This window comes from Schistocerca gregaria, chromosome 5, assembly GCF_023897955.1.
Source record: "Schistocerca gregaria isolate iqSchGreg1 chromosome 5, iqSchGreg1.2, whole genome shotgun sequence".
In the NCBI taxonomy this organism is placed as follows: Eukaryota; Metazoa; Arthropoda; class Insecta; order Orthoptera; family Acrididae; genus Schistocerca; species Schistocerca gregaria.
The window spans coordinates 636,591,185-636,600,636 of record NC_064924.1 but is presented as its reverse complement, the minus strand read 5'-3'; positions in this window follow the sequence as shown (position 1 = coordinate 636,600,636).

Below are 9,452 nucleotides of genomic sequence, written 5' to 3'. Positions count from 1 at the left end.
CTAATGCAGAGGTATTGAATAGGATTGGGGAGAAGAGAAGTTTGTGGCACAACTTTACTAGAAGAAGGGATCGACTGGTAGGACATGTTCTGAGGCATCAAGGGATCATCAATTTAGTATTGGAGGGCAGTGCGGAGGGTATAAATCGCAGAGGGAGACCAAGAGATGAATACACTAAGCAGATTCAGAAAGATGTAGGTTGGAGTAGGTACTGGGAGATGAAGCTTGCACATGATAGAGTAGCATGGAGAGCTGCATCAAACCAGTCTCAGGACAGAACAACAACAACAACAACCGTTCTTTTATGATTTCAGATACAGTCATCGTAGTGTTGGCCTCTATCATCCCTTTATGCTATTTAGATTCCTGTAGCTGCACCTGATGGGTTTTTGTATTGATTGCTGTTTGGGTTATGGCAGCAAAGCCACCACTAAGGACACAATTGTCGGTATCCCCGCTAATGCTGTAATTAGAATCGGCTTAATTCCAGCAGATATCTTAGTTATTGGCCGAACCCTACTATTTTGACACAACATCTTTGTAACCTTCCCATATAAATAAAAAATTATAGAATAATAATGTGTAACTTTCCCAAACAGAAAATAAAAATAAAATAATTAAATCTGGATATTTAAATTCTGACATATCAAAAGTGATAAATCTTAACTCATGAAAAACTGATAAATTTTGACATAAGCAATGCTATGCCCTTTGAAATCAATCTGAATCTGTCTGTGAGAAATAAACTGAAAAAAATTCTTACCTCGTGATGGTGTCATTGGATAACACAATCTATATATCTGCTCGTAAATGGCACAGCTTAGTGCAATGCTGCCCTATCTACTAACGCTGGATAACATTTGTTTGAGATCTGAATTACTAGAGAAACTCACTTTACTTAGTGACACAGCTGCACACCGTGTCGTCTGATTACTGAAGAACATATCACTTAGATCTGACAAAAAATTTGGAAATTTTGATTTAGATAAATGACTGGATTGGGACTGGCAATGACTTAGGGGGAAATTATACTTTTATAGTTGACTGGTAAAAACAATTATATTCTGAAAGAGTTTTTACATTTTTGATAAAGATCTACAATCCATTACATGGGAAAATTGAATATATTACAAATCTGGGTCAACTGGTGCTGATGAACCACAAAAGAAAAGATTAAAACAAATTCATATTAACATCTCAGACAAATGACTTAACTAGCACATGTCAATAAAAGTAATAAAATTTACCTCACAATAGATGGTTGACTTAATTACACCATTGATTTTTCATTATATTAAGAATTATTCATTTGTTAATCATCATCTCATTCCTCTCTATCATTTAGCTCTGCAGCTGATCACAATTATTATTCAGTTCCATATAATTAAATTTTACAATTTGTACTGCAGTGTAACTTTAAAACTACTTACTATAAACTGCACTGTACCAGTGACAGACTACAACTACTGCGTAACAGCAAGCAACTGCAACTGCGGCAGAGATTGCTCTGACCTGCCACTGTACTGCAGCTCTCTTTTAACAGGGGCAAAGATTTTTTTGTCTCAGGCATCGCCTGTGAATTGTCGTTCTACCAAGTGAGCAATACATCGAGATACTATTTGCTCCAGCAGGGTAGTGAACCTTCTTATTCGTTTCTTCATAATGCCTTTTTCCACTACCACTACTGATTGGATACAGTTTTCTATACACCCATTAGCTCTTTCCTTCCTCTTCGGTGTGTGAAGGGTCGTGTTCATTATGTGTTCAAAATTTATTTCACTACCCAATTTAAGTCTGGTATGCATTGCTTTACCAATGACAAATGCTGCAGTATGTTGTACTATGTGTATAAGCCTCTTTTGACCTACTTGCTTCACTTTATGTGCTAAAATTTGATTTAAAGCTTGACATGCTTGATTAGCAGCACACACTATCTCATGCTCCTTTAACACCTCATCGGGTGGATTAACCCATTTATCACCATAAACTACACGTTTTTTCTGTTTCGTTCCAGGTCGACAGAAATTGTATCCATGGAGAGGAAGTTTAACTGACAGCTAATCGTGAATGCCACCACCAGTTGTTGCACTGTTGCACTTCCTAGCAACGATGGTCAGTAGTATGGCAATGGAGGTTCTGGCACAATTCGTTATGCAGATTGCATACATTCAGGGATAAGCTTGATTGATTTATGATCCCCTTCCCTTAACCTGTTGTTATATTAATTGATTTAAGGTCCCTGGGGATAGTCCATACTTCTGAGAACTCCCCCAACACTTCCTCCCCCCTCTACCTACTTCATCCCTCTCTGAAATCCAAAACCCTTCCCCCTTGCTGATACAAACACATTTTTATATAAATTTAATAGGCTAATTAATGAAATTGAGAAATTAATTATCTCCTCCTCCTCCGGGAAATCCTCCTGCAAACCTGCACTCCCTCACTCCTCATCTTCTCCCCACCGGGAAATTGGCAGGAAAAAGACTCACTCTGCCCTGGAGAGAAAGGATCTCATGACATGAAATTCAAATCAATGTCTTTTACGTGGCAAAGGACATACTTTTTATTTGTAAAATTCAGTTCACAGGGGTTGGATCTCTCTTCTATTTGGCATGAAAAGCTAATCGCTCTCTACTGTTTTGGAAGATGCAAGTCTTGTAAAAAACATCGAAAAGAAGATCAGTTTTTCCTGATCATACAAAGAATACCATCACAATATTGACATCTCCATAACTCTCCACAGTAATTACACTATCACAGGTTGTGCTAAACATATATGTTGATCTCTGGGCTGCACCATATGCTGGTGCCTGAGCCAGCCAAGAGACTGCACTAAGCAAGCTTGGGGAGATGACCACTGCCAGCTCCTGCATCGCAACTGGCTGTTTCACGCTTTTAGAATCGCCCAGGTGGCTACTTCCTATGGTGTGCTTCTGCTTGGAGAAATACCGCCCAACCCGTTCAAACGGGCAGACCATGGTACTTCAGAATACAGTGCTCCTTTTTTTGAGCGCATCTAGTAGCCAGATCACCCTGCTGTCATGGTCCCTTCCATTCCTAGTGGTGTCCTCTAACACCTCAAGTGGCTACTCCCTGTTTGTGGATGCGTGAATCAACCTGCCCAAACTTTTCTACCATGGTGTCCACAGAGACTCTAGTCTGATAGTTAGTGGAGTCTATATTAACCATACCTCCTCCACTTCTGGCCTCATTCTGCTATTGTTCATTCCCGGGTTCCATTCCCGGGTTCCATTCCCGGCAGCGTCAGGGATTTTCTCTGCCTCGTGATGGCTGGGTGTTGTGTGAGGTCCTTAGGTTAGTTAGGTTTAAATAGTTCTAAGCTCTAGGGGACTGATGACCATAGCTGTTAAGTCCCATAGTGCTCAGAGCCATTGCTATTGTTCACATTTGGGTTAGGTCGATTTGATTTATGTCTCGTGTGCTACTAGTCTGTTTGCTTAGTAACCATCTTCTCTGTACAAAATGAAGCATTCCACAGTAGCATCAGCAATAGCATCAGGAATACCAGTGGCAGGAAATGTCCAAGGCAGTTGCAGGAATGAGAATTACCTGGTAAATTAATATTCAAATCGACAACTGTAACTTTTTCTTCTAGTAAGAATTTCGTAGTAGCAATATCAAATATATTTCATCCTATTGTTTCAGCATATATCCACCAAACTGTGGATGAGTTGGAGGTGGAGAGGTTGCAGCAGCAGCTGCAGCACCAATGGCATCATAAGTAGTATCTAGGTTCTTCTCCGTATATGAAGGGCTTATTTCAATAGCGGTACAAGTCCATTTTTGTTCATTCTGAGATACAGAGTACTAAAGTTAAAAGAGCTCTGAAAAATCTGCAGTTGAGATACAAGACATATTCAAGTATATATATAATCTATTTAGTATCTCAACTGCAGATTTTCCAGCACTCTTTTAACTTTAGGACTCGGTATCTCAGAATGAACAAAAATGGACTTGTACCCTGTACCACTATTGAAATAAGCCCTTCATATGTAATATGCTGCTGTTATTTAGCACTCAGCGAGTCTTTGCTGTTGTACATGATTTCGAGGATCAAACTCGATAACTGTAACTTTTTCACCAATTGTTGCATAGCACTGAATACATGTTGTCTTATTGTGTCAGAATATGTCCAGCAGACAGTTGATCACTTAGATGCTGAAATCCAGTGGTTCAGTGTGGTCGTCTAACATGTTGTTGAAGAACTCACTGGGCAGTTGTATTGGCTGGCCATATACAAGTTCCGTGGCCATGGCTTACAGATCTTCGTTCACTGATGTACAGAGATCCAGGAGAGGGATGGTGAACTTCTCTGCCCAACTCTGCGATTTATGACACTGAAGAGACACTTTCCATTGCCAGTGCATTCACTCCACAAAGCCATTCGCTGCTGCGTGGTAAGTTGTGGTTCTAATACGTTTCATACCCAATATGACAGAGAGTGCTTTGAACTGGTATGACTCATATTGCCTTCTTTAGTCTGCTGTAATTCGTAGTGGTACACGGAAATGGGCGATCCATCACTGGAAACATTTGATCGCGATTGTTTCGTCGGTAATGACGACCATAGGGAACGACTCTGTCCTGCGTGTGGAACTATCAGTGGCTTTAAGATAACAGGTATGACCTTAAAGTGATGGAAGTGGCCTAACGATGTAAACATGAATATGCTCAAACCTTTAGTTGAGTGGAATTAACATACCAAGAGATGCCTTGACATGAAGACTAACTCTGTTCCGTTGAAAGGTTACACATTGGGACATGTGTTTCTAGCCATCTTTGTGATGTTTGGCGACACAAAAGCTCACATCATGTTCGTAATACTCCTTATCCAGAGTGCGACACGTCATGCCTGGAGGTGACTGCCTTCTGCCAAAAGTCAACAGTCACAAATGGACGCAGTTTGGTAGCTGCAAATAACAATACAGCGTGCATATTTGATGCTGGTAGTGTAACACGATGGAGCAGTAGCCCTGATGGTTGGATCACAAGTCTAGCAGCTCACTGTTTGATTGTTGTGCTGCATTGAGAACTTCAAAACCACCATGTCAGTGATCATTGTGATCCAAGAGAGAGCATGTTGTGATGTCCGGAATTAAAAAAGAAAAAAGGAGGGTGGTAATTTTTTGTTTTTATTTGTTGAAAGGAAAGAAAGAAAAAGGGGTGAATAAAGGTGAAGGGAAGTGGTTCTAGTTTTACTGGAATGAACTTATTGATGGACATCACAAAAATTTATTTTACCTATTTTTTTTTTTTTACTCATCGAAGAAGACAACACAACACATATAAAAGAAATCATCACAATATTATTATCCACAGAATGATCGTTTCACAAGACACTTTCTAGCTCGACTGACTCTTAAGACTGAACAAGACTCGACTGACTCTACTCTCTCTCTGGACCACAGCCTCTTCACGTCCCTCTGGACCAGAGATTTCAACTGTGATTAGCACGCCGATTATCTAATTAATCGTACAGCCGCTGGGCGCGCGCTTGGCGCGTCATTTAAATGGGGTTAAACGCACACCGCGAGAGGCGTGGGCTAGCGGTGTCTTACAGGTATCGCCACAATGTGCTGATGCGTTCATGTTTCCCTTGACATGGACCCTATGGTCGGTGAACTGTCTGATATATTCTAGATGGCACAGATGACGTGGTATACTTTCCCTGTCTGTAATCTCCGTATGAGCGCCATCTCTTCTTTGTGGCCACACGCAAATGAAATAACTAGCTGCGGCTCAATAGGCGGCAGATTCCCTCGAACGTGAACAAGGATTCTTGCTTTGCTACCTTCAGTTTCCCCAATATCAGGTGGTATGGTCGAGTGTGAAGTGATGGTTCTGTTATGATTAATGTATAGTGTAATGTCGAGTGCTGCACAGGTGCTAGTGTGGGTGCCTGGCAAGTGATTTCTGGGAACTGCTTGTGGAGCTCTATGAACGGAGAGTCACCGGGTACCATCCACATCGTAGTGTCCTCCACATGATGTACCCACCCTTGGCTTACTAGGCTGTAATGGTATCAAGGAGGCACCAATGACAGAGGTCAGGCGGGAGTCCACTGAATGATAGGAAGATTGGTCTGACTATAAGGTGCATTATATCTACTACGAATTGTCACGCGAATTTACGTTACAGGCCTAAATTCAACATTAACATGACTTGTCCATATGTTGAGATTGTGGAACCAGTGTTGGCAGAAGAGTGGCAGTCATCACAGTTGTGGCATGGCTAACAGGTAGATGGATAAACGGACATGTCAGCACCTGTGTCTACAGCTGCTGTAGCTTTATATTATACTCTGTCATGAACAGTCGAAAGATGCCACCTGGAGACCCAGTGTCTGTCATCACTGACTTTGTGTTGTGTTTCCCTTCTTGCATGGTGGACTGCACTTCCACACGTTGGAGCCAAACCATCAGTGGTACCAGTACACTCTTGCTGATGAAGGTGAGCGGCTATGCTTTTCTTGGTGTGTGGTGGCGACATATTTGGTGAGTCTGTAGCAAATTTCGAAATGAGTTCGTCGATCTGCGCTTGTGATGTGGCGAGAGTGTTATCTGCCTGAGACTGTGTGCAGATTGTGGCGACGCACATGGATGCGTACATCTCCACTATGCGATCCTTGCATCAAAATCACCAGCACACACTGTTAATCTCCTTCGTGCATCAGATGGCAGGTATGATAACCAAATATTCTGCTGGATGTCTTCTTTAACAGTGCTGCTCGCTAACACATGCAAGTGGCACAGTAGCCTTGATGGATTCGGTCCCCGGGCTCTTCAGTGCAGAGTAGCTTCTCCAAGCTCTTCATCTCTGACTGTGAGACGTGAGTAATCAGGACGTTTTTGATAGTTGTGTAGCGATCAGTACTTGGCAGAATGTCTTGCACATCTGTGGCGATATGTTTGTTGAGTGCTGCGACAATGTAACTACGTTTTATACCATTTGCAGTTACGTGTGTTTGGCAAACTGGATTTATAGCTGCATGAACTTCAGAACAGAATTCTTTTGCCAAAACAGGAATCACTGCAGTTGGTGGCGATTCCGATATCGTAGTGTTATGGTGACGAGAACATGAAAGATGCACAAAGTGGTTATGTGGATGTTCCTCACTTAGTGTGATGTGACATGGTATGAGGCATCAGTGGCTGTTGCATATCATGTATCACCAACTGTTGCAGGTTTAATAATTTCATTTTATTGCAACTTTAGAAACATCATTTGACTCATTAGACGTTTTTTACACAGGGAATCTGACAATAGAATAATTACAAAACAAAGATCAAATATAAAGCATAGAAATGTTGTGTCAAAGGTTATCACTGAGTGGAATAATCACTTACATGCATATCACTACACTTCACTTAATGCTTCACTTCAAACCCAACACATTTGACTTAGTGATATGATGCCATCTGAAGAGATATTCTTTGATATTCTTATGGCTCTGACAAACAAAATTCTTATGAGTAAGAAATGTAATGAGTGAAATGTGTATTAGGCACTACAATAAAACAGAATATCATAGCTTTGTTACACTCCTAGTGACTGACATAAGTTATTCTCAACTAAATAAGTGTTCCACGGAATGAAGGAAGTTATGGACACATACGGAATAATACAACCTTTGTTAATAGTGATCAGCTGTGAAGTAATTTGTTTTAAATTAAGCACTAGCTTTACAATTATAACTGAAGATGACATTTCACCTGCTTCTGGCACAACGTATATTATCGATATGAATTTCAGTCAGAATACAAATACTGAAACTATCTAATGGGCTAGACTTAGCAGAGCTTTTATTAGTAAAACATAGCTCGTTGGCCTCCAGCCATCCTGTCATTAAGTCAGTTGTCCTTATCATCTGAAGTAGCTTTGACTGATGCAAAAACTACTTATGTTCTGAAATGAGCCAGGAAGCGTTTAATGGTTTGGCAGTAGGGCCTGTTATTGACAGAAAATGAAAGAGCACGAATTTTATGTTTTAAAAATATTCTTGACCATTTCGAAGAGACAAAAATGAGGAAAAATAATTTAAATAAGACAAAATTAATTTTTTCATTAGCAGTTTATATTTTATGATGGATATTATTATCTACACTCTTCTTCCAAATAGACTTTTCATTCTGTTTTATCTTGTAATATTATGTTAGATATTATTTCATTGTCTGAGGTATTGTTCTGTGCTGTAATTAATAATGATTTAATATGTAACCTGGCAATAAGAAGGGACTTGTGCTAATTAAATAAAGATTTCTAGAAACTTTTTGTGTTCTTCAAAGAGTGTATTTGAATGGTAAGTTGAAAGATTCTTGTGGTGAATCTTCTCCTACGTCTCCTACTCTATTTCCTTGAATCCTGTATGAGAACCGTTTGTAATCAACCTTTGACCACCCACTGTGGCTCGAACAACTTAGTTTGTGAAAAGCAGCTTCACTTCTTGATATATCAGGGAAAGTATTGTTAAGGTTATAAACTAGACTGTTTGTAGGAAACGTTTTCTGGCGTAAATGAGAGGAGAGCAGCCTAAAAGATTGTTTGGTATGAGGGACGGAAGGATGTGTGACTTATAGATGAGATATGGGCAGCATTTTGTTCAGTTGAGAAAATGGAAGGGTTAGGAATAGGAGAAGGGGCAGAGAATGGCATGGAAGAGGTGGTGGATGACTCACATTAGATACTTAATTGCCTTAGGGTCCCTGTTACTGTAGATATGGCCTTCCTACCACTTTGCCAAGTGATTAACCAGTGGGATTGGAGGATATGCAAGGAATCATGATGCGACTTCAGGACAATAGGTCGATTCTTCATGGAATTTTCTTTACCAATGAGGCTACCTTTTCAGACCTTAGAAACTTGAATGTAATAAATAAGTGTTACTATGCTGCTGAGAATCTGCACTGGCTTGGGTACATTGAACATGAGTGGTAATGTGGATTACTGGAGAGTATGTAATGGGTCCTTACTTTATTGAAGAAACTTTAGTGGGTAAAGGGTACCGAAGTGCTACCAGCACTCCTGGGATTAGTACCACTTGATATGCATAGATGTATGTCAAAAAGCACGATTGGTTCTAACTCTGTACAGTCGCAAATGCAAGAACTTCTGGACAGACTGACGAGATCACTTCGACATTGTTGCTGCAACAATGCCATGTTTTAAATTCATCATCAGAACTTGTGCTTAGTTTGCATATATGAGACTACCCCAGAGAAAAACGTTCAGTGGCTTCAAATCAGGTGAACGTACAGGACAACTCATATGCCTACACATCCAATCCAGAGGCCAGGAAACATCTGAATGAGCCACAAGCGAGTAGAGAGTTGCAGTACATGGTTGGCACTTCTTCCACAGCATTCCAAATTAATGATACTGTAGGAAGCGTTCGATTTATTATTAAAGTTTCCACTGATCTGTGGTATCCTATG